The 20,504-nt window shown below is 26.7% G+C and overlaps 1 protein-coding gene across 1 annotated transcript in view; it reads left to right on the forward strand.

Annotated features, from left to right (window-relative positions):
* Positions 1–820: 820 nt before the first annotated feature.
* LOC132941640 (cyclic nucleotide-gated cation channel beta-1-like) overlaps positions 821–20,504 on the forward strand; it is a 134,236-nt gene continuing 114,552 nt past the window's right edge. Inside the window, exons 1-2 of the mRNA XM_061009781.1 lie at positions 821–971; positions 13,700–13,750. The gene's annotated coding sequence lies outside the window, so the exon portion shown is untranslated. The remainder of the gene's footprint in view (positions 972–13,699; positions 13,751–20,504) is intronic.

Here is a 20,504-nt window from a genome sequence, read left to right on the forward strand (position 1 = left end):
AATTCTATCACGTAACAGATTCAGAAGAACCTTTAACACTCAGAAAGAAAAATTATTCTACCTACTGAATTTTGTAGATATTCTATAGTACAGACCGTTTATTTAATTTGTTGGCAGGTACATCGGTATGTAATTAAAAACTTAATGATTTTTTTTTTCTGTTAATGGAATACATTATAATGGTTTAAAAAATAAAAAAATAAAAAGGACTTTAAAGATTAATGTTTGGCAATTTGATATAGTGTAGGTATTGTATTGTAACGTAATTTATCATTGGTTATAATATTACATTTATTCGTATTAAAATTAAAAATTGTTTTTCAAACATTATAACTTAATTGAATAACTTTGCATTAAATGCGTAGTATATATAATAATACCTTACGAAAATAGTTACTTATAGTTAGGTGTATTATCTAAATTTGTTGTTAAACAGACGAACGAATTTAATATTACAATTACGCCTCATTTTATAGTAATATTTGGTATTTACACTATAAACTATAGTGTAATTAACATTGTTTCAAAATTCTTTTTATGTTTATACACCATAGACGACCTATATGTATACATATATCAAAATAATATGGTTGATATAGGCAATATAAATACAATTTAGGTTTCGTTCGAAAATAATAATAATTTCAGCCTTGGCGTGGTTCTTATCGCAGTGTAATTTCCAGTCATTTTATATAATATGGGGGTGGTCACTGGCATCATGGTAGCATGATAGTTATACATCGGGGTGGGGTAGACGATCGTCCGGTGGCAGCGCGCCGACAGCGAGCGTTTTCCAACGAGTCGCCCGCCAAACGTTAGCCTATACGCGCCGCGATCCTAAACGATGCTGACGAGACGACCATGAGCTTATTACGCGGTAACCGCTGTAGAAAAACGTTTTGCTTAACAAATAATATAACGTCTAATCTGGCTTAAACGTTGAATCCGTTCACTCGAGGAAACTACTGAAGGTAAGTGTTATCTTCCAGAATGTTATTTCATAGTTGGTAATTTTTATTTTTGTAAGGTTAAAAATTATAGTAAAACATTGAACAAAACTGTTATGTCATCTCATTTATTAAAATTTAGTTATAGGTATAGATAATTTAATGTGAAAATTGAAGTATTAAAATGTATTTTGAACGTGTCAGGGTTGATTTTTATATCTACCTATTTATTATTTATTCATTTTCATACATTTTTATATTTAGTTAATTTTTAAGGTATAATACAATTCAATTTTGAAATGTATTTATTTACAGTATGTTGAATATTGTTTGTATGTGCGAAAGTGCATAACTGACTAAATAATAATTTTAGAATTCTTAAAAAAATTTTTATTTCTAATGAAAAATAAAAAAAAATAAGTGTAAATCATGGCACTGGTATAAGAAATTACATCTGGTTATTGTAAAGAAATAAAAATACAGATCACAATAAAAAAAAAGATTAAAAATACAATTTAAAAACAGTTGGATTTAATAAACGAATAATACAATATATAATAACATTATACACACACATATAAAATACTATGAGTTTTTATATTAGTTTTTTTTAATTTTTGTACGAACTCGAAACTTCATATTTCTTATTGCAAATTGCAATAAAACGTAAACTTTACGGTTTGTTATTTTATTTTAATTTGGCAGTAAGTCATTAGGGCTGGAATGACACCGTGATCAATAATACAACTAGTATTGTTTACATTCAATGAGAAAGGCCGTAGGCGATGTCCGGTCTGTGAATTAATATAACGCTGCGTCAATATAACCAAGATTTTCACAGTTGGAAAAAACAGACAATACACTTCGTTTGATGGTTTTTACCACAGTCGCTTAATATTAAATAGTGAAAAAAAGCGAGTCCCGCCTCTAGTCAAAGTCTATTGATCAGGTAATTGTAGGTCAAAAATTGAAATTGGATTTGGGGACAGCAGTTCATTTCGATGTCTAATCGACTAATCCTGCGGTGTATATTACGCGCTTTTGAAGAGGTACCGGTAGAACGGAATGCAGCAGATGCTACATCGAGATAGCTGTATATAGGTACATGTGTTAATAATTCACCAGGGATTCTTTAGAGTATTAATTACTACTTCCTCCCTTCACCGCAATGTGATTGTAATTTGCGTACATCAAGTGAATGTTGAAGCTCCGAAGGGTTATTTTTAATATTTTTTAATCGATTCTTATATAGTTCGACTGCTCAGTGTATGTAATTATTTTTCTGATACGCCGCCTGTATACGATAATCGAATGATTTTCCGTTTTAGCTTTGTCCACTATACAAGTAAGACTTAAAAACAAATACCTAACTGATCCGTCTTTTCTTTTTGTTCCAATTACATATAAGTCTGTTGATAAATTCGATCACCCAATGCCGGATTTCAAATTTCTGATTATTTATGTAAGAGTATGTTAGGTAGTAATTTTGTACTGTTATTGCCACAGTAAGTTCTACTAAATCGTCATTACGTCTAGTATTTTATTGGTATCCACTACATATTTTTATTTCGCGTTTTTCGTATTGCGGTTTTCATCTCACCATTCGGCCAAAAATCCAACATTACGATTTTTATAGTCTTGGTTTTATGCCATTTTTTAGCAAATTCGTTTTTTAAGTAGACATAATAAAAATATTAAAATTGATTTTAATAATAAGTGCTTAAAATATAATATTTTCAACTTTTTAAATTGATGAATTTCAATTTAATATATTATTATAAGTATAACTAAAATTTATTAAGTTGAAATTTACTCTATTCAATTTTAGTGTATTATAATTGTCTTTCGTAAGTGATGCGAATGATTTGACGTCTAAACACCTCCATATATATATATTATTATACCATTATATCACACGTCTAGTACACATCACGCACTAGTGGTACGTTATTGTATGGCTACTGCCTAGTCAGATTAACAATAGGTGTCTGTCTATATAGTACAGTGTCTGTATTTTTTCAACCGAAATAATTTCTTTTGAATTTTACTTTACGTAACAATTATGAGCTATAGAGGTTATTATTGGAGTATAAAAATAATAAATATATATGATTAATGGTTTTTATTAAAACAAACCTCATTTAATTAAAAATATATAATAAGCAAATTAATGAAATTTAATTTCAATAACTAGGTACCTATTGGATATTTGGATGACGCACTATCGTTACTAAATCGTTCAGAATTTATTTTGATTGGGTGATTGGGTGAATGGTCTCCTCAAGACACATTAAATATATAATGGTAATTTTCGATTCACTTCTGAATTGAACACTGAAAACTTGAGGGATTAAGGTTGTTTGAAATATTATTGATTTAGTTAAATATGTCTACAAACTATGAGTACCTTATTGTTAATTGCGTTTTATTTGTGTGACAATAGTTTACACCCTATTTATTTATAAGTATATTTTAAAACGTTTTATTGTTTCCGTATTATACACTTTTTAACTATTCTTGTCGCTATTAGAACATATATTTCATTCGGTTTAATTTGTATACATTTTATTTTGTTTGCAAACGTGATAATTCGATGGTGTACAATACACTGCCATGTTTATTTTGTATATTCAGGGTTACATTTTTATGTTTTCTCAAGTTATTAGAGCCAAAAGGTTAATGTTATAGCTACTTATGAACCGCGTGAGGTAGAAGTTAATTTACGATTTATTATTTCTTTTTAAAATATATCGTTCACTACACAACGAAAAAATATTAAAATAGAAATTTTTTTTTCATAAACCATAGTGATGTATTTATACAAATATATATCCATATAAACTTGTACTTTTTATAGGTGCTTTTATTTATAATATTTTAACACCAATTGATATTTGATACTAAGTAACTTGTTGTAAAGTATGGTTGATTAGCGTTGGAGATTTAAAGGTATATTAATATTTAATGTTTAGTCGCAGCTAAGATAGCTATTTTACAGCATAAGTGTTATAAACACTTTGAGAATTGAAAAATTGATTATGTCAGATTTAAGAGCATTATAGGTGCAAAGTAGAAAAGTAGTTTTAGCTGTAGGTATGCTTAGTGTATTAATATAGTTACATTATATAGTATTTCAAATAAATAATAATGTTAATTAACAAACGTTTTATAAATACAATAGGTAAATATGCAATTTATATATTTACATAGGTACCTACGCTGTAGACGAATTTATATTTAACAGTATTCTCACATGCAAAGCTAAACAAAACAAAAAACTCGTTTTATCAAATAAAATTTTTATAAAATAAAAAAATCACATTATATTTATATTTCATTAAAATAATTATCTCTGCTGAAATACTAATACGACAAAGTGTATTTTTTAACAATACAATTAATTTTAAGTTTTTATTACGTGATTTAAAATCTAATAATTTTGTAACTATAAAATAGTCATTATAATTTTTGTTTAAAATTATTATACTCGACTCTTAAACAAATAATATAAATATAGAAAAGATACTGAGAGTTTAAACAGTAACCAGTGGATTGTTGCAATTTTGTAAAAAAAAAGAACTATAATTAAACCAGCAGGAAGAAAAATATAATTAATCTATAGACTATAGTTTTACTATTTTACACGGTAACTGGTAAGACAATAAATAATGCCCGCAAACATTAAATGAGTTCATTTTTCGCGTGATGGCTTTTGAAGTATATTATTTCATGTTCTACTTCAAAAAGTCTGTGTGGATAAAAAGTTTTGTTAAAATGTTATCATGACACATACTTATTATTGAAATAAGTTTTATGATATTTTTTATACTTTTTTGTTTCATAAATATGCAATGTTTAGTATATAATATGTCTATGTGACTATGTACATTGTATATATAATACCTAGTATAATACATACTATTATATTATATGTCCAGATTGATCCGTAAGTTTATCTAAACTTAAATAAATATTCCAAATAGAATTCAAAACTAAAAATACCTCGTTATTTTTATATTTTTTTAAATATAAAATATTAGTTTAACTACTATTCATGACATCTATAATAATAATATTTTGAAATAATCAATTATTATTTACTTTTGATTGTAGCTTATTTAATTAATTTTTAATTTGCGAAAATCTTAAATTCCAAAAGGTTACCAAACCAAACTTTAAAAATATATCATATAATATTGTAAACATTTTATTTCTAAAATTTAAATTTTTCAGGTTTAAAATTTTTTTAAAAACTATAAGAAAAAGATATATCTATAATTACTATATTATGTATAATTAATCACACATTAACTTCAAACGTACTTACCTACTTACATTTTTTTAGTTTTCCTGAGTATATCAATATCTAACATATTGTGTCAAATACAGTTTTAATTAATTACAGCTACCGGCTGAAGGAAATCACCTCAGCAAGACAAGAGTGATAATCTTTTTTAATTTCGATCAATTTAATGACGTTTTTAATCCTTTTCAAACGTTTGATTATTAGCATACGAGAGTAGAATAAATAGTTCAGCAATAACGCGGATGAGCATTAAATCGAATTTTACATAATTGCAGACTTCCATCATACTTTGATCTGCGTCGTCGTTGTGTTTGTCCCGCGAACGTACATTCTTCGTTGGGATGTAAAAATATCTATAAAAAAAAAACTTGAATAAAGAGGGCTGTATGTGCAGACGATGCATTGCATCCCGCGGTATCGGTTTTCAGTAATTTCGTGCGCGATAACGCGGTCGCCGACGTCAATATAATAATAATAATATAATACGCCGTTCGATTTATATAAACATATATAATATTATATAGGTACGATGGAGCTTCGTTTACGCCACAGTGCTGCACTCTACCACACGCACACACACGCACACACACGCACACACACGCACACACACACACACACACACACACACACACAAGGCTTATGAGCTCCGCCGCCGCGCCGGTTCGGATCGACGTCGACAGCACGGAATATATTTGGCGCGTAAACCACGCGGGGGTTCACTCCTTGTACCAACTCATCCCCCCTCAAGTGGTTATGACCACGGTATATCGTCCAAGGAGCTCTTGTATTGACCACTGTTCCGGGGAATTCGGACCGAAAACGGTCGACCGAAGAAACTGTCGCCATGCACCGCAAACGGGTCATTCGCGGTTGTCGATTGGGGGACCTTTCGGATATTTGGTTGGCATCGCTCGAGAAACTGAAAACAGTGAATGTGTACCTACCTCGCTTTCAGTGCAATGGATTTTTTTCGCGTTCATAGTGAGTTGTAATTTTTTTATCAACAAGGAAACACGAGGTAAGCATTCGTTCACGGGTAAGCCGTTGAAAGTTTAAATCGTTGATATAATAGAAATACCTATACATTCTATAATATTATAATAAAATAATCATACGATATCGTAAACATTACTTTCAGACTATGATAATCTAACCTAACCGATCGGTTTTCCGAAGATTTAAGTATATTATATTGCATAGATAAACCTTTATCGGATATTGGGTAGAGATTTGAATACTGGACAATATAGTGTATATAACGCCGTTTCTCTTATCTCCTCTTTCGTAGGTGCCCAGAACGGAATGCTTAAAATATGTTTTTTTAAATTGAAATCTTATGTTATTAATTAAAATTTATTTCAAATTTTTTGTATTACACATGCAGTGATTTGGTTTAAATTTAGGTAAATATCTATAATGTCGTTGATTTTTTATGTTCAGCTCTCTCTAAGCAGTTAGTTAGGTTTTTTCTTACTTACTACTACACTAGATAAATTCTGGTGTATTACTTAGTACTTCAATACAACTTTATAGATACCAAATATTATAACACAACAGCTGCAACTTATGAAAATAATGTGCCTACGTGTTTTATAGATTATAAATACAAAATATTATTTTATGTTACCCAAGTGTGGTAAAATTATTTTTCGAATAGTAATTAATAATTATTGAGAATTATGATAGTTTAACTAGTTGTAGGTTTTTAGTGGTTATAACTTATTTTATAGTTATCATAGAAGGATCTAATTATTTATAAATTATGTATTTAGTATATTATAACAGTGTAGGTATAGTATCAACTCTTATGTATTCCTGGAAACTTTTGATTTTATTAAATATAGCGTTATTTCACAGTTTAAAATGTTTTACTTCCTTCAATGTTTACCGAAGTAAAGTAAATATTGGATTTTCAACCGTTATTTTTAATATTATGATATTTATGATAGTTAATGGTATTCCAATATGCTGTACATAGTTAAATAGATACAGTAATTTACAAGAACCTGAGATAAAAATAAATTCTTAGATTCATGATTAAATAGAAAAAAAATACGAATCCCATGTTATCTTACTTAGTATATGATTTACATTGGGTTAATATTTATAATAGGCGAATAAATAATTCAATTTAATTTTAATAGGAATTCAGGGCAAAGACATATTTAAAATGTTTGCGTAATATAAATATAAATACAAATATTTGATAGTAATATTTAATTTCATACATGTTAAATAATTAAATAGAAAAACAAATTTACCAAAGAAAAGTAAACATATTTTTTTATCAAGGAACCATTTCCCTCATCAGGGCACTGTGATTTTCAATTAGTCGTTACATGATCTGTGTATAATAACGAGATTAATAAAATAAAGTTTTTTTTACGATGTAACAATATTTGTTACAAACTTACAGCAAACAATTAAAATATATACCCAAATATACCCATATAAAATATTACACCCATCGCGATTTCTCCAAGCATTTTCTAAATACGTCGTTGTCCCATGTACGTATAATTTATGTATAGTGTTTATAATACTTGCACAGGATGACTTTTTAAGCGGTCTCCATCAATTTGATTGCTTAAATTATGCATTTATTCAAAATTTCAGTTTTGGAGTTTTTAAGTAACTATACATAAAGTGTAGACACCACTTTTAATATTTTTCTGTATTTAAGGACTTAACATTAATGCAATTACATTACATTTTGTTACATTACATTTGAGCAACTATATAATAAAATTTAAATAACTATATTGTAATATAGGCAGGGCTAGTATTATGTGACTGATTGATATTTGAGTGTTGAGTCTCACCTTGACGTGCCGTCCTAGGAAAATAAGGTGACGATTTTCGTTGGATTTACAGACGCATATGAAACATTGATTTTTTTTCGTCGTCAGTCAGAGTTAATGGAAAACGTGGCCACCCGATGTTCAAAGATTCTCAAGCCAACTGTTTTCGCGTAACTGTTTGTGACTGCGTAAAGTGTTGTGCTGCAATCCGAAAGTCCTAGTAAAATGCTGTCGATTTCGTCTTTTTCACCACGTTTGTTATTTATGTTCTGTCCAATTCTCATCGATACGGCACCACATGTCCGTTTTCAGCGGACTACCAGCCGAGATCGTCGCGTCGAGGTTACACCTTACACACACATCATGTCGCACAGATTACTGTTGTAGGGTCATACTGTTATTTTTACGCTTCTACGAATGTTATGGATGTTGTTTAGAATTTATGGTATTTATATAAAATAATATGTAAATACCTAAATAAATGTGTAAGATTTGAACCTTGGTAAAATATTTGTTTCAATTTCTACGAGAAAAATACCAAAAAATTGAAATAAAAAGTCACATTTATGTTAAGATTGAAGTTTTGAAACTATTTCTCAAATAGCATAGTCAGGTATTATCGCATTCAAATTTATAATAACACATACTATTATCCGGTTTTAGGTTATACCTACGTGGCTATACGTAAAACGATGATATAATATTGCCCAAATAGGAATTACTGACCTTATACATTTTTTTAAATCAAAAATAGTAAAATATATTGTTTGTTGGTACACATTTATAATTTGTACCTATTAAATATATTCTATCATCTAATATAAAAAAAAAATGTTCACATTTATGATATTGATTACTCATTACATTGTTTTTTTTTTAGATCAGTGAGGTTGGTATAAGTATATAAGGCATTATATTAAAAGTGTAAACAATATGTATTGAGAATTTATGAATGCTTCTAATTAAAAAAAAATAATGCCAAGAAGAATAAAAGTGGGAAACACCTCCTTGTGATATGAATTCAATGCTTTCATTGTTACTATTTCTTTGGTATATTTTTAAAGGTTCGACGAATTTTTAATGGATATCTGAAAGCATTTCAAACGATTTAAAAAAACTTTTTTAGTAAATGGTTGTTTGGAAATTTCTTTGCAATAATGTGGGTAATTGAGAATGAAAAAAAAGTCTAAATTAAACAAAAACATTTATTGTTGTTATTTTGTTTAATGTTTAGATTCACCCTGCTATTTTAATATTTCCTTTCTCTAATAGAAAAAACTTTAAAAGGTACCGCAACATACATTACATACATAAATACATTGCTTACATACATTTTTAGTCAGTGAGTCTTATAATATATTTAAGTTATATGTATACCTCAAATATATAGGGTGTATCATATGACATTGTACGCGGGGGTTTTTAACGATTATGGATCGATGACATAGAATTTCGTTAAAACACAAAAAGACGTGTTTCTTTATTTTTAACAGGCAATTCTTTTATAACAATTAGCATTATAGCAAAATTAACTTTATTATAACAAATGGTAACTATTATATTTTTTAATGGATTCTGGTAAAGCTTTTTTTTCTGAAAATGTTTTTAGTCAAATCATCAATTTTGGTTCGCTAGTTTATTAAGTATGGTCCTCTAAAGTTTAGTAAAATATGCATTAATACTTTTAATTGACATATGTTTAATTTACATGAGCTAAATAAATGTTTCTTATAACTAACTTTTATAACTTGAAATTTGAACCATAAGTTCCCTATATTGGTAGGTATTGCATGCAAAGTATGAATTTAGCAGTTGAAATTCTTTAAGAATTATTTAATAATCGTGATTTAAAATAAACTGTTTGCAAGATATTTAGATAAATAGTCAATCTCAATATAGGTTTGTAACCTAACTAGTTTGTAACCTAACTCAGGCATACTTTTAATCTAAGCTAATTACAGGTTTCCAATATTATTATAACAAGAATCAAATACCATTAGGTACCTATTACCTTAGTCCTTAGCTGCCTAATAAAGAATCCAAATTAATGCTATTGTAAGAAAAGTATGATAGGAATTATTGATGATAGGAAAAGTATGAAATAAAATTTAAATGTCCAAAACTAAAAAATAAGAAGGGTTATGAATTTCAACTCCTAAATTCATACTTTGCATGCGATACCTACAAATAAGTATATTGGTGACTCCTGACCTATATGGTTTAAATTTCAAGTTTACCCCACTACGAGAAGAGCACTTCAAAACATTGCACTTTTTTCATTACACAATTTTTTTTAACCCACATACATACCTAAGACATTAATGTCAACAATCGAATACCATTTACCAATTTACCATTATTACTTTAGCCACCTAATAAAGAATCCAAATTTATGATATTGTAAGAAAAGTAACTATGAAGTAATTAATTACGATTACCTATGATAACAAATTAAAATAATAATATTGATTTTGATGATTGTATGTTAAAATAAAAATAATGAACTATGTTTGCCAACAATTTTGTTTGTTATTTTTTTTTTTTTTTGAGTGGTATTAGATTACCGATTAAACTACTTAAGTGTATAAAAAGGTAGTTTTAAGAAACAATTATTTAGCTTTTGTAAACTAAACCTATACCAATTATTTCAATTAGAGGACCATAGTTAATAAACTAGCGAACCAAAATCGATGATTTGACTATCAACATTTTCAGAAAAAAAGCTTTATTAGAATCTTTTAAAAAATATAGAAGTTGCTGTTTGTAAAAATTAAGTTAATTTTGCTATTGGTACACCTGCGTGTTTAAAAATTTTGAAATTGTTATAAAAAGATTATTAAAAATAAAGAAACACGTCTTTTTTCGTTTTAACGAAATTGTATGTCATCGATCCATAATCGTTAAAAAACTCTGTATAATATTTTTATTAGAAAAAACAATAATAATGCATATCGTACGTAATTTTCGGTTTTTCTGCAGTGTAAAGATTGTATATTTTGTCATTTATAAAAGGAAAAAATTGTGAATATATAATACCGACAATGCGACAACAGAGATAAATTCGTAATAACTACTATGATAATGACAGTGTAACTATTTTGAATGTATTTATGTTAAATATTACTATAGCTACTATAAACTAGACAATCGTAACACTATTTGAATGTTTAAATATTACAAATCTTCAAGTCTTTAAAGTTTTTACACAATGTTACGATGAGTAGTCTATAACACATAGAAAAGTAATATTTTTATGCAAAAATAATTTAAAATTTTAAAAAAATTGTCAACAATGTTAATGTTGAAATTGCAATAGTAAAATTATATTCTGATCAAAACTAAAACATAATGTAGACAAATTAACGAGATATCTGATTTGTGTCCTTAAGTACTTATCAATTATCAGTTTTTACACGTGATATGATGGGTTTTTAAAATAGACAGATATAAAGCAAAAATTTTACCGTGTCAGTTTTAACATGGTATTCGCCATTCGGGTCAGAATAATTAATGATTCATGACGTGCATTACAAACACCGTCGTTTTATTGATCTCCATAACGTCTTATAAATGCAAAAAGTGTCATCCATATGAAATTGCTGTTGTACCATAAAGTTTATAGCATAAACCATCGATTAATGACCTACATGGTAAAATTTTATCACTCCATTTTTAAATGAACTTAGTAGGTACTCTTAATACTTAAATATTTTAAACTTTAGTTTCTAAAAATCGTTCATAACCGTGTATACTCATTTATTTATTTAACTTATAATGTAGGTAGGTATACCTAGTTAAGATTAAAGTTACTCTAAGCTCAAAACAAAAAAAATATCCCAAGTTGTTTAAATTACGTTTTATAATTTTAAGATCGTGAACTACCTATGTATTTTGATTTCCAGACAATCATAGTTCATTTCTGTCAATTATTGAATTTATTCGGTTATTTTATTTTTGGACCTCAGTTTCTCTAATTTGAAACACGAATACACAATGATATAATATAATGAAATAGTGAAATAAAATAATTTTGTTTAGTTAAAAATATTAACACAAAAATATATTTTAATATATTTTTTATTAATTTCTTTTGTCATTTAAAATCAGAGGGATATAAATTTGATTTAAGACATTACCATTCTAAATATCTAATTGTATTTTGCATATTTTAGACTTAATAGTGCATATAAAATATAAATCAATAAATACATATAGATATGCCTAGGTAACTGGTTTTTTAAAAAAAAATAATTTTATTACATATTTGGTGAATAATTTATGAATTTTGGCCTTTGAGGCCAATGCCATACAGCTTATCTTTTTTTTTAGGTTTAAGTGGAGCTATGAATATATTGATTTTAAAATGATGTGTTTTTTTTTTATAATTGTTTTTATTACTTTTTAGGACAGTAAAAATGTTTCAATTTTCAACAGCATCTTTTCTGGTAGGAAATTGGTTCTAGTTTGTACTTTGGGGGACTAAGTCAAAAATTCCCAAAAGTTTTCAAGGAGATGTTACCATTGGGTTTCTTCCTCAACACGATATTCATGTTACTTTATTCTGTTTTTTTTTCTCTATCTAATTTATTTATTGTATTTATTGTGTGCAGGTTGAAAATTGTCTTTCTTAATAAAAAAAAGTTCAAAAGCGTCAGGAAAAACAAACAAAAATTAAGAAAACTGAGATTTTTTATGCAAAGCCAATTTTTGAAAAAAAAGAGTATATTATTATATTTTATACACACAATGACATTTTCAAGTGTAATTTTTTTGGCAAAAATGAATTCAACCTACTGTTGTAGATACTAATGCATAATTAATTATTTTAAACACAATGAAATCGTAAAATATATCTATTTAGTAATATTATAGGCTGACAGACTATCTTCGCTCAGAATCGTTTTTGTGTACAATGGTTATATATCATTGAATTCAAATTTAAAACCATCCATTACAGTGACCCACTTGTAACTTACTGTACAACAGAGCGATATCAACTTTTTTTAAATTTAAATTTGTGTAAATACATTTTTATTATTTTACGTACCTATATCATTTATTCGTATCTTTCAAGCAAAAACAAATTTGAGAATTGTTTTTTTATGAATATTTTACATAACTTTGCATTAAATTGTTGTTTAAAATTGTTATTCGCATGTCTTACAAACGTATAACATATTAAGTTTGCGTCCAGTAGAACCAATTTTTGAATTGTTAGATTTAAAATTAGAGTGGAGTGAATTAATCTATAGTGCACTTTAAAGATGAGAATATTATTTACGCGGTGTCGTAGGTCTTATTGATATTTTAATTTTGAAGTGTGTCAAAACTAATATTTTACATTGTTATAACTCACTATAAAATTTAAATATCAATAAAAGCCTACGAAATGTCCTAGATAGTATTCTTACTTTTAAGTTTGAATCAAAATCTGTTAGGTCATTTCACTCTTTTATTAAAGCTACCTACCAACAAAAAATTAGTTCTGTTGAATGATGCAGAAAAATGTATGTGATTAGTGTTAGTAAGACGGATACAATACACAATATGCGGGTATGGAATCCTCTTAATCCATCGAGTTTTATTTACTTTTTTTACTAGACAATAAATAATGAATGTTTTACTCCAGTATTTTTACTTTTTAGGTCCATTTGTACCACAACTCACCTTGTGTCTATTTAATGCACCTCAAAAAGGTAATATTTTATCGTATTTTGTCAGTGTTTGCTTTCTTAATTTTCGCATTATTTGTTACGATCGTTATTGTCTTGACATATTAACACTGTATACTTAGCTAAATGTTTGAGCATTTTTAGGTTATAAACCTACTTCTCTTCATTCTGTGAATTTAAAATAGGTACCTACCTAAATATAATTTGTATTTAATAAAAGTATAAATAATTTATTTGAATAGTGCATTTTATTTACGAATAAAAACTATAAAAATAAATTATATCGTCTATTGACCATAAAGAAAAAAAATACCTAAGGTAAATATAAAATAAATTATACAGCATTGTTTGACTAGAAATTTGAACACCTACAATTTTTAATTTTATGGAGCCATAGGGTACTTAAGAAATGTAGAAATTTAAAATAAAATGTTTATGCATTATAGTTATATTATTTTGTATAAGGATTTTATCTTTCCATGTAATATGCATAATGCATATGTTGTATTTTCTTATAGAATAGTTTTAATGGTTTTATGTATTATGTAATATCCAACTTAAAATTCTCAAACCATTTAACATATATTTTCAAATTACAAAACCCAATAAATATTAAAAATAATATTTCAATAAAAAAATGTTCCGAATGAAATATGAAAATATTCGTATATTGTTTTGTATTGGTTTTATAATGATGTGTATTTTATTGTGTCTGACATCACCTTTATAAACAGTAAAAAATGGTTCGATCTTAAACTTAGATGGGAGTTTCTGGTAGCAAATTGGATCTAGTTGGGGGGTCAAAATAAAATAATTCACAGTAGGTACTTTTCAAAAAAATCGGAAAAAAAGGAAAACCCGGGTTATCTACGCAAAACCAGTTTTTGGTTAAATAAGTTTTATTATTTTGTTGTACCTAATTGAAAAATAAATAACTGCAGAAACCTGCATTTCTCATAAAATATTTATGTTAACCTTTTCTAGACAATTTCAAAATTTTTGAATAATAATAGCTAAAGCTTAATAATGTACTATAAAATTCTTCATAATACGTCGTTTTTGCAGAAACCTAAAAATCTCAATAGTTTTTTGTATAGCCATATTTGAAGTTAAAATCGTCGATGTAATTTTATGTTCAAACGATAAATAGGTAGGTAATGGTTCTAGTTATTTTCTAATAACTAAAAAAATATTATTCGTAGGGATTTGACGGTTTTTGCCACCAAACGTATGTTATTAGGTATCTAAAGACAAATCTTTTCACACTGTTCTACAGTAACGGGTATTGATCAAGTTAAAAACAGTTATAAACATCTAGAAATACCTAATAATAATAACTAAATAATAATAACTATCATATTAAGCATATTTGATTTATTTTTAGCAAAAATTAGGTCAACATATTATCGATATCTCCGTTCAGAATGACATTATCGTTTTTGGTATGCAAAGATTTATCATTGAATTTAAGTAACACCTACATTATCGTGATGGAAAGTTACACTTGACACCTACTATAAAGCAGAATGACTTATAGTCGGTTCATATTTTTATTATAAGAAAACAATGTACTAACATATTTATGTAATTTTACTTGGTACCTATATAGTAAAACTATTTATACGTGGATATAGAAGCATAATATTATACCTTATTGTTTATTTTTAATCAGTCGATATCTCGTAATGAATTTGTAATTTGCTGCTTTATTTTATTTTTAAACTTTTAATCACATACCTAAACTATAATAATATTCTATAGTTGTTTAGTATTATCACAGAAATACAGAATAATAATAATAAATAATAAATATAATTATTACCAGGGACGATCTCAAAAAAAAAAATTATGGGGGGGTGTTATCTTCAAAATTGCTGACTTGAATTTGAAATTCAAAATGTTTGTTAACTATTAAGTTATTTTTAGTTCATGCTATAAATTTATAATTTCTTTACTACCTTATGTTTCAATTTTTAGTTTGAACTAAATTTGAAGTTGAAACTTAGAAATACCTAACTTTTTTTTAACAATTATGGATCGATGATAGGGAATTTCGTTAAAACAAAAAAAGACACGTGTTTCTTTATTTTTAACAAGCAATTTTTTATAACATTTTCAAAATTTTTCAACACGCAGTTGTACCAATAATAAAATCAACTTTATATATAAAGATAAGCAAAATATCAATATTAATAATAATCATTATTATTAGAAGTCGATTTTACAAGTTTTATTTATAGATACAATATTTAAAAGATTATAAAATAAAAAATAAAATATTTCAAATGATCGAAATGTCAAATAATCCAAATAATTATCAAATAAATAATCAATGAATGTAGGTAGTAGGTATCTAATCTTTTAAAAAGACTATTAACATAATATATTGTTTAAAATCGTAATATAAAACAAAATAATATTATTGTTAATTTTTGAAAATTATTTATTATATTTTAATTTTTTTAATGAAAAGTAAGTAAACTATACTACTTACTAGTAAGTATAAAATAGTTGTAAATAAATATTAATAATATGATAATTATTACACTAATTAGTTTTTAAAAATCTTTGGTCAATCATGTACCTAGTTGTCAGTAACATTGTAGTTCTGGGGATTTTTGTTCAGTGCATATTCATGAAAATTATGTATAACAATCTTACCAATATACCAACATAAATCGTTTCCTTCAAACAAATACAGGCATACAGCTAATGCTATTTACCATATTTTATCATAGGCAATATAAAATAATTGCAAAGTTTAAATAAAAATTAGATAATTACTCTGAAAGTGTGCTAAATTCCCGGTTTCTAAACGTATTTTTATTTATTCATTAAGTTGAAGCCTCGATAACAGGACTATTGGTTGGTATTATAATATTCTTGAATTACTTAAACTAAATTTTACAATTTAATATCTTTCATGAATAATACAAATAAAATAATTTTTTGAATGGAATCTTCGTCGGTCACTCAAACGTATTTTTATGCAGCCTAAAAATCTATAAATCTATACTATTATATTTAAAAATAATTATTTGCTAACTTTTTTGTTTTGGTACCTACCTATTTTTTAATATTGACTATTTATGAATCTATACAGTACCTAGATGAATTTACTTTTGATAGAACCGTGATTGTAAAATCTTAACTCAACTATAATTTTAGCTATGTACCGGTAACTAACGGAAGGACGGACACAGTGGGGATATAAGGTGTTCTAAACTTATGTCTAGAAATCTAAAATGTTGAATTAATTATGTAGTGTAAAGTACAAAAAAAACAACAAAAATGGTAAATTTTTTCTGATGTATAATCTGATCACATTAAAAATATCTTTCTGTGTATAATATTATTAATGAAATATTTAAAACGAGGTTACAAGTAAGTTACAACTATGACATTCAATTTAGATTTCTATAATATGAAATCTAATTTAATGCCCCTATAATTGAATGTATCGTGCAACATTAAATGTCGGTCACTGTGTAAATGAGAGTACCTACCTAGTTTCCATGTAATTCAATAATACGCGGCACCTGCCGGTTGTAGTAGATACATTTAGAGCTTAGGCTGTTAAAACTTCTACGTGTTACATGTTATTATTATTAACGGGCTCTTAAACCTTACTGTATTCATTTTAATAAAATTGTTTTTCTTAAAATATAATTTAATATTATTGTAAATTGTAATAATATAAAATGAGTTATGTCCTTAAACATCATGTACAATGGTTAAATAATAATAGGTACAAACTCCCAACCGATGCGTTATTGTATGGCAATTTGTGAGTATCCTGCTGAGTTTGATAGAAACAGTCATCGTTTAACTTTCGTACATCGTAGGTATATGTTTTTCAATGTCTTACTGTTCTAAAAATTATAAAATACCGTAAATACCTACTCAAGGATAAATTGAACACACAACATAACAATTTAAAATACATTCATTATCAATTTATTAAAAAATTTATTTGTGTTTTTTACTGCGTTTATTATAGGCATTAGTTACTTTTTAGAAAAATTAAACAAAGACAATGTTAGGTTCATACAAATGTTGAAAATAACATGCAATAACTAATCAATGAATATTTTTGACGAAAACTTGATAATAATTTCTGGTTGTCAAACGTAACCTTAGAATAGTTTTTCGATTAATATTTGATTAATCGTTGCATTCAAATTTGAATACACTCTATTTAGGGGTTAACTTGACTTCTATACATCATTGGAATATTAATTAAATATCAGTTGATCATTAAAAAAAATTACCTAAATATCTAGGTATTTATAATAATTTATAATATAATGTACATATTTTAAAATATTCGCCTTTATATAGTCACTATTGATATGAAAGGCCCATATAGGTCCCATATAGTTTATTGGTCCGTTATAATACCTCTAACAGCTGATATATTTTAAATTAAATTAGAAATGCTGTGTAAATATTACTGCATAACTTGATCTATGTTGTTCTTATAAATAACTAAAAATATTATATATCTATTTAAAAACCTATTGTTTATGATTTTTTTTTTTAAGGGTATTTTTGGAAAATTTTGTTTAACATAAGTATTTCTCACAAATCACAATAAAAAGTGAATAATAGAAAATAAACAATTTATGTTATTGTTGAAATCATAGCCTATTATAAAATAAACAAATAAATTATCAGGCATAAATATTTAAAAATAAGCAAACTACTATAAGCAGAATATTATCGCCACTTGCGAGACAATATTAAATGCTATACACTATACAATAATGATTTTTTTTCGCATTTCGTTAAATTAAACGTCTTAGACAAGTTACTGGATATTAACGATTTGCACACAATATATTTTATCTTCTAGTGTCTAAATGTTGGATTTCAATGATTTACGATAAACTAATCATTTGTAAAGCACATTTAGAAACACCAGCAGATAAGTTAGACAGTATATTTCTCAAATAGAATCTTGTCCAAGATGAAATGGGTTGCTGGTTATCATTAATATGTCCTGGTTGTAGAGGAGGGTTGTATAAGATATTTGATAGCCGCCTATTATCCGTCCACCTAGATAGCCGTAATTTCTTAATAGCTGAACCGATTGAAAACCCACAAGAACTGGCTAGAAGAGAAATAAAAACTTTCAGCTCTGCGTATAAGAGAAAAATATTGCGCCTATTGTGTATAGTAATATTAGTGATCAGCATTAGTGCTTTCTTCATTGAATTTGGGTCATAAATAAAATCACAATAACAACTTACTCATGGAATTGATGATAAATGATGATTATAATAATAATTATTTGTATCGTTATAAAATATATGTAAAAAAAATTAATTATATATTACATCTAATCGATTGTATTTCCAACAAACATTACATTAATCGTTTAGCGTAAAGAAAAGAATGTCATATTATTTGATATCATTTTAAGACTGTATTAATATAATGTTTAACATTGCGATTTAAACAGATGTCTCACTATTTTTATCCTCGTGCACATTGGTTAATCTACTACGATTATAGTGATTATACTATAAAACCCTAAATTATATAGCCTCCTGCATTAACTGATTTTTTTTTTAAATAGTTAACATTTATAAATATTGAAAGAATATATATTATTTTTAAATTATCTATTATATCCACTTTTAATACGTTTATGTTAAGTATAACATTATGTCGGTTAAAATGTAGTTTTCATGAGAATTAGTACAGTTATAAGTTATTTAATATTTTAAATACTAAAGAATATTATTAACATAGAGTATAGACGGAGAGGCACAGAACTACCGGAAAATTTATTTTTGTAAATAAATCACTGCTGTTTTTCCATATTGGCGACACTGCGCTAGCATATGATGTGCCCATAGAGAGTGTCCATCCATTAATTAATAAAAGAAAAATCTCTTCTCACATAGACAGTAAAAAACACAATTTTTCAAGAAAAAAGAAACTAAAGAATCAGAACTAAGAATATCGGCCTTTTATCCAATGATAGACGTGATGGTTCATAGTATCGATGAACGATTTAGCCAAAACACTATATTATAGCTATAAATGCAGTTGATAATTTACTAAATCTGTATACATCGCAAACGGACCTATATTGTCAACTCGAAATAGAAGTAATGCTATTAAAAAATAATGTTACGATTCCTAACAAAGACTATTTAACTAATAAAAGTAAAATCCATGAATGGTTAATTTGGCTGAAGTCTAATGATAATTATATAAATACTTTAACCAATTTTTTTATGTCAGTCAAAAGTTTGTAGTGATCCCTTTAACAAGCTGTACTTGTGAGAAACCTTTCTCTAAATTTACCCAAGTTAAATCCAAATTGAGATCTATCATGAAGAAAGATAGATTAAATACTTTGATGGTATTAACAGTAGAACAGGAAATGGCAATCAATGTTGATGCTGATGCTGTAATAGACGATTTCAAGATAGCGGTAGATTTTAAGATAAAAATGTCTTTATAATATTTTTGAGTGCATTTTATTTATGTTAATATTATAAATTCCTATATATTTTTACTTTTTTTTTATCTGTAATGATGTAGGTAATGGAGTTATATCTTTATTACATACTTAAATCTTAATTATTATAATATGAAGTGACCATTAAAAACATTTTAGCGATTTTAGGAATTAGCCTCCCCCTTAATTGTGGTGGGCCGATTTAGATTCTGCATACGCTGAACAACACTTCTGGCTCCGCCTATGATTATTAAACAATTGCATGTTAGATAACTGTGAGTTAGGTTAGCTTATTATATTTAT

Source organism: Metopolophium dirhodum, chromosome 3 (assembly GCF_019925205.1).
Source record: "Metopolophium dirhodum isolate CAU chromosome 3, ASM1992520v1, whole genome shotgun sequence".
Taxonomy (NCBI): domain Eukaryota; kingdom Metazoa; phylum Arthropoda; class Insecta; order Hemiptera; family Aphididae; genus Metopolophium; species Metopolophium dirhodum.